Source organism: Pleuronectes platessa, chromosome 20 (assembly GCF_947347685.1).
Source record: "Pleuronectes platessa chromosome 20, fPlePla1.1, whole genome shotgun sequence".
In the NCBI taxonomy this organism is placed as follows: domain Eukaryota; kingdom Metazoa; phylum Chordata; class Actinopteri; order Pleuronectiformes; family Pleuronectidae; genus Pleuronectes; species Pleuronectes platessa.
Window position 1 is genome coordinate 19,739,490 of NC_070645.1, and position 12,401 is coordinate 19,751,890.

The 12,401-nt window shown below is 48.2% G+C and overlaps 1 protein-coding gene across 2 annotated transcripts in view; it reads right to left on the minus strand.

Moving 5' to 3' along the window:
- rnf152 (ring finger protein 152) overlaps window positions 1-6,787 on the minus strand; it is a 12,837-nt gene extending 6,050 nt beyond the window's left edge. The window contains exon 1 of one of the 2 annotated variants that reach the window (XM_053412831.1): window positions 6,656-6,787. The gene's annotated coding sequence lies outside the window, so the exon portion shown is untranslated. Of the gene's footprint in view, window positions 1-463; window positions 779-6,655 lie in introns of those variants that run through there. The other variant, XM_053412832.1, reaches the window with a different exon arrangement.
- Between the last annotated feature and the right edge of the window lie 5,614 nt (window positions 6,788-12,401).

The window sequence follows — 12,401 nt, forward strand, 5'->3', positions numbered from 1 at the left end:
GATGGAGGAGAGGTGAGGAGCGGGAGGAGAGGTGAGGAGCTGGAGGAGAGGTGAGGAGATGGAGGAGAGGTGAGGAGCTGGAGGAGAGGTGAGGAGATGGAGGAGAGGTGAGGAGCTGGAGGAGAGGTGAAGAGCTGGAGGAGAGGTGAGGAGATGGAGGAGAGGTGAGGAGCTGGAGGAGAGGTGAGGAGCTGGAGGAGAAGTGAGGAGATGGAGGAGAGGTGAGGAGCTGGAGGAGAGGTGAGGAGATGGAGGAGAGGTGAGGCCGCGGAGAACATCATGAGGTTTCACCGACCACAGGCAGCGAGTAGGAGCTGAACATGCACTGATATGATGATGGATCATAACAGGAGAATATAGATGATACAGACGTGATGAATCCTGCACAGATCTGCGTTTATATTTGCAGATAAGAAAACTTTTGTTTCACAGAATAAACCAGGCAGAGAAGATGTGTACTCACGTTGTATCCCAATAATTATAATTATTTCTTCTTCTTGATACTGAAAGTTGAACATGTGCAGTAAAGGTTCCGTGTGGATGAGCGCTGATCGTTTCCAGGCTGGTCCGAGTGAAACTATTAGTTGTGTTAACATCAGGTGCCAACGTGTCTCTTGGGAGTCTGCTGCGAACAAGCACTTCAGTGTTGCCTGTCACTTCCTGTTTTGAGGTCAGAGCCCCGGCCACTTCCTCCTCTGCTGAGCCGAGCGTCTCACGCACCGCGGGCAGAGGTGGTGAAATCAGACTGAGACGAGGACGCCTTCATCCAATCAGCCTCATTAGACTCAGACAGAGGACACCGCTGCAGCAGAGCAGGAAATGAAAATGTCACAAATTCACTGTGTTGTTCTCTCTACCTTACTTTGAATTCTGTGCACACATCAGCAGCTGGTTCCAACACAACAGCTCTGCAGTGGAACCTGAGTTCAGTCCAGATGTTCCAGAGGTCACACTGTCCCTCATGAATCCAAGTGTCCCTTTTAGTCGATCATTAAACAACAATTTACTAAAAATGTAAGATGGAAGTATTCCCTGTTATATTGTTGTATCTCGTGGAACTACTTCCAATAAACAAAAATATAAAAAAAAAAAAAAAAATAAACTCACGTTTTTATCTGGAAAAAAAAAAAAAAAGAAAAAAAAAACAACAATTTACTACCTGCTAATAAAGCCACTATCATTTTAAAAAAGCATAAATAAATAGTTCTTTATCAATAAGATGAGACTTTGAACTCTAAACTAAATCAATATGGTGAAAACTCCTGAGGCTGACGGCTGCTCTCTCCCAACAGATGGGAACCAATTAGCCACCTGACTCCCAGAAAGCACTTGGGCAGCCGAGTGGAGCCGAGATGCAAATGAAGCCGAGGGAAAGGTGCACGCCGTCTCGGGAGGGGGGGGGGGGGGGACGGGGGGAATTAATGGAGGAGACAGCCGAGGTGCAGTTTTTGGAAAGTGGGGAGAGAATAAAGTGGGAAATGATGTATGGAGGGCGAGCGAGGCCAGATCCAAAGTCTCCACAGAGGTTCCAGAAAAACAACCAAACAAATCTGCTGATGGAGAAGTTCGTCTCTCGCCTGCGGGCGGAGAATCCTCCGTCAGCCGACCTCAGCAGCCGCTCGACATATTCAATTTGAGGCTCACGTGAAATCATTGATCTAGTTAATGAACAGCTTGTCGTATTTATTTAACCGGAGCAGAGACTCCACCGCAGGCGGCAGGAGCTGCACCGCGTCACAACGCTCACTCACAAGTTTGAGTTGCATGCTCCGCAAAATCCAGACTTCAGCGTTTCCCCGTAAAAACAAATAACTGCATCTTGAGGTTTAATAGAAGATCGAGGTTTGTTTCATCTCTGCTTTATCCAGAGCTATCCAGAGGGTTTAATGAGCAGGAGTCGGGTGCAGACTTCGTATGAGGACGCTTTCTAACAACTTTCTATCAGGTGTGAGCGGTTCCTCAGAGCAGAAGAGGTGTTCTGGGTCTGGATCAAACTGAACCATGATGGAACAAACACATGAAGCTCGGTTCAGGCTTCTTTCCTTAAAGCCTTTGTTTCCCTTCATCCCTTCCACCTGCTTGCACAAGGGGTCACGCTGCTGTTTGAGAAAACCGAGCAAATATTGGAAGCTGCAGGTGAAACCAGGCGTCAGATTCCTCCAGAGACTGAACTCTGGAGGTTCTGTTTAATCTGCTGCTCTTCTCACGTGATGTCGTTCCTTCAAATTAATGTGCTTTTAATTTGAAGCCTAATTGATTCAGCTCCTGTTCGTTAGCGGAGCACAGGCCCCGTCGCCTCCGGAACATCAGTGGGAATTTAAATGAACAGAAGCTTTCATGTACAGAGAACAGACAAAATGAGATGCAATGGAATTCATTCTGCCACCTCGGACAAGAGGGGGTAATAATGAGGCTCATATTAAGACATAACCTGTGATTCCAGGACAATGGTCATCAATCTGCTGCTCTAACATCCTCCACCCTTCAAGGTTCACTCTCTCCTCCGCAGGCTGGACTCTTGTCTGCGGGGATTTGCTCCCATTCAGCCACACGAGCCTCAGTGAGGTCCGGCCCTGATGATGAGTGATGAGGTCTGGCTCCCAGACGGCGTTTCACTTCATCCCAGAGGATTCGTGCAGGGTTGAGGTCAGGGAGCCGTGCGCGTTGGGGAAAAACTATTATTTATGTCTCACTGTGTTTGTGCACAGAGGCTCTGACATCTTCAAAACCTCGGACGAGCTGTTGCCACAAAGTGAGACGCCTGGCGTGATCTGAAATGTCACCTCATTGGTTTTGGGGTCATGGACTGTGAGTCAAGATGGACGCCCCGAGTTCATCTTCCTCCCACTGTCCAGAAGTGAAGCCAAATATCAGAACGATGAACACAATAAGAACTAGAAGAAAACACCTTTGAGTAGAATTTACTACTGGAGGAGGCCACTAGGGGGCGATTGAGGTAATTTGGCATCATTTTTGGGAAGCTGTCATCTCGTCCAACTTCTTGAGGGGAGTTCGATGATATCCCAGCATGCATTTGGGCAAGTGTGGGAAAACAAACAATTGTTCGTCTTAAAAATCAAGAAAAAAAAGCTCCAAAATGCAATTTGAGTGGAAAGAACTCAGCACAGCAGAGGTTGAGTTTCATGTTCACGTCCCCAAATTCAAACACTTTTGCAAAAGTCAAATATGTTGTTATCTTGTTCCAACAATGTGAGCAAATAATAAATGAACTGATGCATTTAGAAGGATTTCTCTGCAGCTCCAGACCTTTGCTCCTCTGCTCGGGACATTTCCCTGAAAACAAAGACTGCAATGTTTTTCGTGAAATTCCAGAGAAGCTTTGAAAATCGCCCCAAAAAACCCTGAGAGAGGTTTAACTCCAGCTCGTGTGTTTACTGTATCTGAGCAGGTGAGTTAGATCCTGTTTGCACTGAGCTCTCGTGGCTCTGGAGGAATTAGGAGCAACGGTTTTCTGTTGAAGACACTGATTCCGATCTGGAGCTGTGTAAACACACTAATGGCCCGACTCAAATCCATCACGTTTCACTTTAAGTGCTGCGTGCAATCAGATTTGTTTTGACTGCCCCCCCCCCGCCCCCCCCTCGCTGCCAAACTCCGGAACCTGGCGCGGTGACAGGTCTCCACAGAGCCGTCCAATAAATAATCAACTTGTGAATTCATGTGACTGTTGTTTGGAGGAATGCTTTATAAATCAGCGGCTGTTTCCACAGAGCAGCGATGAAAACCTTCCTGAAGCCACAGAGCGTAAACCAGAGTTTCATTATCTCCCTGACAGAGTCGCACTGAGACGTGTGAACAGTCCTGGACTCGCTCTGACTTCCTGTTGTTCCTGGAGCATGCGGAGCTGTTTGTACTTGTTACTACAACGTCTGCTCGGGAGTCACCAGCACTGATCCCAGCTCAGCTATGGACAGCACTGCACACTTCACTGGATTAGAGACACAGGGACGGGAACTGACCTTTGACCCCTCCGAGGCTGCAGCTGGTCGTGATTTTCAATATCCTCATTTAATTATTGTCCAAAATAAAGGATCAGACCTATAGACGGTGAATAAACATGGATGACAAGACTCCACCTGCTCCAGTTGAACAATATGAAGTTTTTGTTAAAGTCAAAACCTTAAAACAAACATAGATCAGTTTGATAAGAACATCCAGACTTTAACCCAGAGCCTACTTTACATTTCCCAGAATGCAACCACAGCTGCAACCAACGATTACTTTCATCATCGATTCATTTGCTGGATTTCCCTTCTAATTAATTGCTTCATTAATTGCTTAATTGAAGGGGGGGGGGAAACTAATCAAAAAACGAGTCTTCAGATTTCTTGTTCACTTTCAACAAAACTCCAAAACCCCAAGAACATCTTTTCTAGGATGATCAATAAGAGAATGGAATCAGAGAATATTTATCATCATTCAACGACTTCCACTTCATATGATTCATCACCCCCCCCCCCCCCCCAATAGCAGCTTATTATGTTTCCGTTCATCATCTAATCAATTCAAATCGTGCATTAGACCCTCGTCTGTTCAAGTCTTTCTGCTTTTCTACAAAAATTCAACGCGTTACCAGGATAATATCATCAGGAGGATTATTTTGACTCACTTTGCTTCACCCCCCCCACAGACACGTTATACAACTGGTGTGACCGGCCGGGGAGTTAACAGATCTTAACGTGTACATTTGGTGGAGTGCCCTTTTCAAAGTGGGTCGTATTCTACTACCTTTGGTCTTTAGATTCAGTTTTAAACATCCTGCACTTCCTCGTTCTGTTGCACAGACCTCAGTAAGTTCATGTTGGATCTGGAGTGGGGGGGCGGTGTCCCTGCACAGACAAACTGCACCCGCCGCCTCGGAGAGAGGAGCTGAGCCTCAGGGCCTCGACGCTGCTTAATCAGGCCACGATCTCAAGGTCCCACAGCCCACAGTGACGTCTTCAGATTCCATGTTCTGTCCAAACAACACAGCCCAGCCCCTCGGAGGCATCTAGCTAACGACGATGTGAAACCAAGAGGAGACGTGAATACCTCACATGTCTGAGGCCGGAGCAAGAAAATGTGTTTTTCTGCTTCGGCACGAAACTGAAAACATCAACATGGAGACGTGATGGTAGATAACAAACGTCTCGCTGTGATTCACTTTGTTTAGACTGGGATTTCTTTCCATTTAAAGCAGATTACAAGACTTAGAAGAAATATCCCCTCTGATAAGCTGCTTTCAGACGAACTCCTGACCTTCTCCTGAAAGAGGAAAATACTGTTGACGTGTACCTTTTTGCTTTTATTGTGAAATATTTGCGTGTTTTCAGGTCAGATTTCTGTTTATTTCCGTTGAAGAGGTCCCAGGCTCCGCCCCCCCGCCTGAAGGTTCTCCACATGTTCCTGTTGTTGTGGTCGAGTCGGACCCGGACAATCTCCGGACTTTTAACCCCCCACCCTTCCCCGAAGTGCATCACCAGGGACGTGCAACCGCCCTGAGGGGGCCGAGGCAAACAAAGGATATTGATCGACGATGAATGTTTCCTGCGGTGCAATAAATTGACCGGGTGCAACTGATATTGGGGCTAATCTGTCTAATGATCACCTCAAGGATCCCGTGAGGAGGACGGAAATCTGATGGCGCATTAATATCATCTCCTGTAGCAGGTATGGTTAAAATATCAATGCACGACACATAAAGAAACCTGCAGGAAAAGGTTTTACAGACGAGGAGGAAGCAGCGAAACTCGCAGAACCAGAAATCCCACTGACACCAGCTCCGGTTCCAACACAGTAATCCTGCAGGCCATTAAAGTTCACAGAGAATTAAGTCAGACTTGACACATCCTGAACGTTGGAGTGATTCCAGCTGCAGTAAGTCAGCGAGGGGATTACAGGAGGAAGAGGGAAATACAAAAGGCAATGGGAAACGAGGGAAGTGGTATTCACCCCAACTTTAAATTTAGATTCAGAGTTCCATTCACCAACCTCCAGCCTCCCTCATTTGACCCATTTTTTAAAAAGCATGTCACAAAACCCAGGCGGGGGGGACGTGCACGGCCCGAGGCACAGCTGGAGCTCTGATCAATTTCTAATTCTGCATTTTAAAAACTGTGAGAAAAGGAAACGAGGCAATTCCATCATCAGCTCCCACCCCAGAGGTGGATGAAAGCAAAGATGCTTTAAAAAAATAGATAAAGACATTAAAACCACAAAGAAACACTGTTTATGATGATGAAAGTTGACTTAACTGGTTTTAACTGAATCAATCAGAGCAACAATGGGTGACAACGATCAACACAAAGGATGAGACACAACAATGAAGATGAAACAGCAGAGATCAAAGCTTCAAACATGGGAAATGATAAAACTAAATCAAATGTGTCCAGTTGCTTATTAAAAATGATTTGAAATTATTTCTTTGCACAAAAAATAAAAGCCCCAATCCTGCATGAGCTTCGTGCACGAGTGAACGAGCACAGTGCACGAGCCGGAGTGAGCAGACAAAGCGGAGCAGCACTGATGCTCCTGCAAAACAAAGCCTCCTGCACAAACACTGCTGCTCCCCCCGCTGCTCCTCCAGACTCCGTGTGATAGATGGTCTGAAGGCAGCTGGGGGGGGGGGGGGGGGAGACGAGACGGCGGTTCTCACCTTGTTGTCAGTTCCAGTCTGCGGGGCTGAGGGTGCGTGTCTGCGGGGTGAGTGCGGGTGTCTGCTCCGCGCCGCTCCTCCGCGCATTTGAACGGGGCAGCGGCGGCGGCGGCGGTTGCGAAATCGTGTCTGCGCGCTGCGCCCCGGAGGAGTGGGCGGAGGAGCGGCTCTGCTTTCTGCCTCCGCTCCACAGTAAACACGGAGGAGCCCTCCCACCGCCGGCCGCTGGCTCAGCCTCCCACAGCCTCCCACAGCCTCCCAGTGAACCACGATGTGTGCAGCAGAGGAGCGAGGGAAGAGCCGCGCGCACTGCGGGATCCAGGCTCCTGCTGCCGGGGCGCGGTGTGTGGATCCAGGCGGTCAGGAGGCACCGCTGCACCTCCGCGCGTCTCTGGATCCTCCGCCTGCTCTGGATCCTCTGGCTGCTCTGGATCCTCTGCCTGCTCTGGATCCGACTGCACTGTGAAAAGAAAACACGTCCACACGAGCCTCCGGGTCTCAGCTGGTCTCAGCCCAGTTCTGTCTGGACTCTGTGTCACCGCCTCCTCCGGTTTGAGCTCTGATGCTCCTGCTCTGTTGTTTTATAGCTCTGTTCCACTCACATGCAATTTGAGTTTCTGTTCATCATCATGTTAATTCAATATCGTGCATATATCTCACTATCTCAATATCTCACTTGATCTCCAGCTTCCCAGTCGGTTCCCCTCAGAGGAACAAATACACTTCTGCTCATCACTCGAATGCAGCTCTACTTTGACCTCAGAACAGAGTTAATACAGTTTCACACAAACACTCCTGAGTGCTGCCCCCTGCCCTTACAGGGGTCAAAGGGCAGAATCTATTATAAGCATCCCATAGAAATGCAACCTTCACCATAACCAGCGATGCTTTTAATTTAGCATCCACCTTTAAAAGTGAGGGCCAAGCCAATATAAGGGCCCCATGAATAGAGGCGTGGCAGAGAGATTCAATTAGATTATGGATGAGTCATGTTAGGGCCTTGGAATGTAAATAGGAATGAATGTAGACTCTGGGAGCAGAAAGTGATGATTTATGAATTACTATAATTAAATGTGGAGATCAGGGTATAATTAAAAGTAGCTGCAATCAGGTTCTGTGAGACTTTGTCGTGAATGCTCATATATGGGGTTAAATTATTAAAGACACCCCTGCAGGACACATTTAACAAGATGCTATATTTATTTATGTGTGCGTGTGTGTGTGTCTGTGTGTGTCTGTGTGTGTGTGTTCATGTGAATCTGTTAGACGCCACCTGGGCTGCAGGCCCGAGCCGCACTCCCTCTGGAGTTGATGCTGACAGTATCTCTGCAGTGTAAGCAGTCTCTGATATATTTGCTTTAATTACGAGGATAATGAATTTAAATCTGTGATGTTTCAAGGCTCTGAAGTGGCAGCTCTCCCCAGGAGGCCGTGAATGTCTGATACCCCTTCAGGCTCCAGGGGGAGCTGGGGAAAATCTTATATATGAGATTGAGTTAATGAAAATAGATAGGCGCCTTGAAATGCTAATGTTGATGCTTTTGGCGCCTTAATCTGGCGGCGGCCCAATGGGACGCACCGAGCTGTGTGGTTCAAATGTGTGTTTGTGTTTGTAAAAGAGACACACACTTCTCCAGGGAGAGTAACGCTAACCTTTAGCTTCCCATCAGATAAACGCCAGACATTTTGTTCCTCGCTCTTCGACAAATTGCTCTGCAGAAACCAAACAAATTGTGCTTCTGAGATCAATGGAGGGGAAAAGAGAAACCTTCATTCTGTCGGAGGGCGGCGGAGCTTCACTCGGCCCCAATCTCTCCCCCTTTGTTTCCCACAGAAGTTTCACGAGACGAGTGTTCTGCTCCGTCCGCCCACATGCAGCCGCAGCCGCCGGCAATTCATTAATGGAACCACATGCACGGCTCAGCCCGCCTGTCAGGCCTGCCAGTCATCAGCGCAGCACGACAATGATCTGACCATCACCGGCTTAATTGGCATTCGGAGGACATGCTCTCCTCCTCACTGTAGACTGAATAAACACACACACACACACACACACACACACACACACACACAGACACACACAGGCGGGCGGGATGCAACCTTCAGTCCTCACCCTCTGGATCAATAACCCGGCAGCGTCTGACATGCAGCAGCAGCTACAGGAGTAAACACTGAATATTCTCTGGCTCCAACTGGTCCCAGTTGAGTGGCTCCTGCTCGTAAACCAGTTTAACTGTTCGCTTTCTGATGTCACACAAGTTAACGGGTGCAATACTATTGAGACCGGAAGAAACGAATGGATGAATATTAAATGGATTATCGGTTTTGACAGAGTTAGCAAAGAGGCTAATTTTCCTCCGCGGGCCCTGCAGGTGTAAAGTTTGCAGCCTTAACTCAAATAACTACAAGTTACATGTTTGAATCCGGATGTGCATGATATCCACTACATGAAAGAAGAATCTAAAATATATAAACAGAAGCAATGGAAGCAAAAACAGAAAATTATTAATCATTGAAGCAAAACAACAAAACTTGGAGAGTCGTGAGATATTTGTATATTTTTCAATCAAGTCACTAAAAGTCGTATTATTCCCTAAAAGCCTATAAATCCAATTGTTTCCTTTAGTTGCCTCGACCTCCACCTGCCTATATGAATACTGAGATGAAATATTTTCATATTTTCTGCCATATCCAGCTTTTGTCTTTTCCTCTTTTGTGTGTTTACTCAGACACGTTGTGCATATCCAACCAGGCGGCGGAGACGGACGTGTGTCAGGGCGGAGGCTTTCTCCCGCCGCTGACACTTGATTGGTTGATGGATGAAGGGGAACACATGCTTCAACCCCCCCCCCCCCCCTCCTCCACTCGCCTCACCCTCCACAACCTCCACTTTCTCCGTTGCCTTGTATGAATGAGTCATCAAAACACAGAGCACTTACGTTTCTGGAAAATCAGGTCATCGCTGAACTGAGCAAAAGTCCACCTGGGACAGTGGGGGGGGGGGGGGGGGGGGGGGGGGCACTGTCGACTTTTACATCACGAACCCTCCACCACCATCTACCACTGCAGTGATTGGGGGGAGGTGGGGGGGGGGGGGTCTGCCTCATGGTGTTTGGATCCAAGGCCTCAGAGTTGTGTGACTTCAGTGTGATTGTGTTCATGAGCAGCGGCGGCACGAACTCCCTCGGTGACTCTGAGGTGTAAATAAAGGTGATTTTCAGACAACCTGCAACCTCGTCTCCCGCCCCCCCTCCTTCCATCACCACACTGCCCCCCCCCCCTCCCCCCCCCCTTGTTTCCCCCATTATATAGACTGTGTTTCCTGTGCTTCCTTGGGAGCTTCTAATTGCCTATTGTGCTCGCTGCTCGGCTGTCTGGGTGATGTGCAGTGACAGGCCGCATCCTCGCCAAAATAAAATAAGAACTCTGGAGGTTCTCTGGGAGTCTCACATGATTTCCCACCCACACACATCTCTCTTCCCCCCCCCCCCCCCTCCTCTCGCCTGATGAAATGTACAACACGTATGTCAAGTCGAGATGTGATGGACGTGGAGTCTTGTTCACAGGGCGATGAAAACACATTCAGACGACTGAGATCTATGAGTTTGTGACATTTGACGCAGCTGGATTGAATTCGGCCAACGTTGCTTTATATGTTATATATTGTAAATGAACATGACGTCTATTCTATGCTTTACAAACAGGAACAAGTTGTTTATCACGTGTGTTACAACATTTATCACATATTTAATAAGAAAATAGTGCTTGAAACATCCACTTTATGTGTTTACATAGTGAATCCACATCCTTGAGCCTTCTTCACTTTAATATTGATGTGTTTGCTCATTCAAAAATTTGCCGGTTTGCAAATTGGGAGAAAGAGAAACCCTGAAAAACTTAAAGCTTATTGAGTTTCGTTTTGTGGCTTTTTGACTTTGTTCTGCTGCAGGAATCTGGACTCTGGACTTCAATATTTCTTAAATCTGTGTTACAACCTCAATGTCAAGTGCTGCTGATAACATGCAGCGGCCGACAGTTTCCAGAACAACATCATGAAAACATGTGAGGTCGGTTCTGTAGAGAGAGAGCAGAGAACATAGAGAGACGTCAGAAGGACACGGAGCTGAAGTCAGGCGGCTGCAGAGCAAGAAGAAAAACAAGATCCACGTTTCGCCCTGATTCTCACGTCCAGCAGACTGAAAACAGAGCTCATCCGTTAAACTAGTGCAATTATTGAAACCTCTGTGGCTCATCAGAGGAATCAGCTCCGGCCCCCATCTGCTCCCGGCCCCCACTACAGCGCTGCCTGGGTCGGCAGGTCCATAGGACCCCGGCCACCGATAGGACCCCATCAACTGATAGGACCCTGCAGGCTGATAGGACCCTGCAGGCTGATAGGACCCTGTAGAGCGATAGGATCCTGTAGAGCGATAGGATCCTGTAGAGGGATAGGATCCTGTAGAGCGATAGGACCCCACCAATCAATAGGACCCTGTAGAGCGATAGGATCCTGCAGAGCGATAGGATCCTGCAGAGCGATAGGATCCTGTAGAGCGAAAGGAACCTGTAGAGCGATAGGAACCTGTAGAGCGATAGGAACCTGTAGAGCGATAGGACCCCACCAATCAATAGGACCCTGCAGAGCGATAGGATCCTGCAGAGCGATAGGATCCTGCAGAGCGATAGGATCCTGTAGAGCGAAAGGAACCTGTAGAGCGATAGGAACCTGTAGAGCGATAGGAACCTGTAGAGCGATAGGAACCTGTAGAGCGATAGGACCCCACCAATCAATAGGACCCTGCAGAGCGATAGGATCCTGCAGAGCGATAGGATCCTGCAGAGCGATAGGATCCTGTAGAGCGAAAGGAACCTGTAGAGCGATAGGACCCCACCAATCAATAGGACCCTGCAGAGCGATAGGATCCTGCAGAGCGATAGGCGCTGCAGAGCGATGGGATCCTGTAGAGTGATAGGATCCTGTAGAGCGATAGGAACCTGTAGAGCGATAGGATCCTGTAGAGTGATAGGATCCTGTAGAGTGATAGGAACCTGTAGAGCGATAGGATCCTGTAAAGGGGCAGGATCCTGTAGAGCGATAGGACCCAACCAATCAATAGGATCCTGTAGAGTGATAGGAACCTGTAGAGTGATAGGATCCTGTAGAGTGATAGGATCCTGCAGAGCGATAGGACCCTGTAAAGGAGTAGGACCCCACCAATCAATTGGACCCAGCAACCTGATATTACCTAGGACTATAAATAGGACCCGTCAGGTCAAAAGGACCCCACCGGCAGATAGGATCCCACAATCCAATAGGACAACTCAGACCAGTGGATAGGACCCCCAGGCTGTTTGGACCCCACATCCCAGTAGGACCTCTACATCCCAGTAGGACCTCACAGGCTGGCAGGAGCCTGCAGGCCGGGCACCAGGCTCGGCCCCCGTGATGAGGACATTTACATGTATTTAGCATTTGGCCGGTGCTTGAACATGGGGGGTGATTTACAGTGAGCGGGTCCTGAGGGCAGAGAATGACCTTGTGTGAATCACTGCTCCTCTTTGTTTTATGATCTCAGCTGTGAACAGTCATGTTCTGTGGACACTGTTATCAGACACCAGGAGACGAGCTGCAGCTTTCCCACAGTATCCCACCTTTTTTTTTTAAACACTCTGTATCTCTGGAATGAACCAATGAACCTTGAAGCTGAGCGCTAACGCAGTGGAATGTGCTGCTGAGGCCTGACTA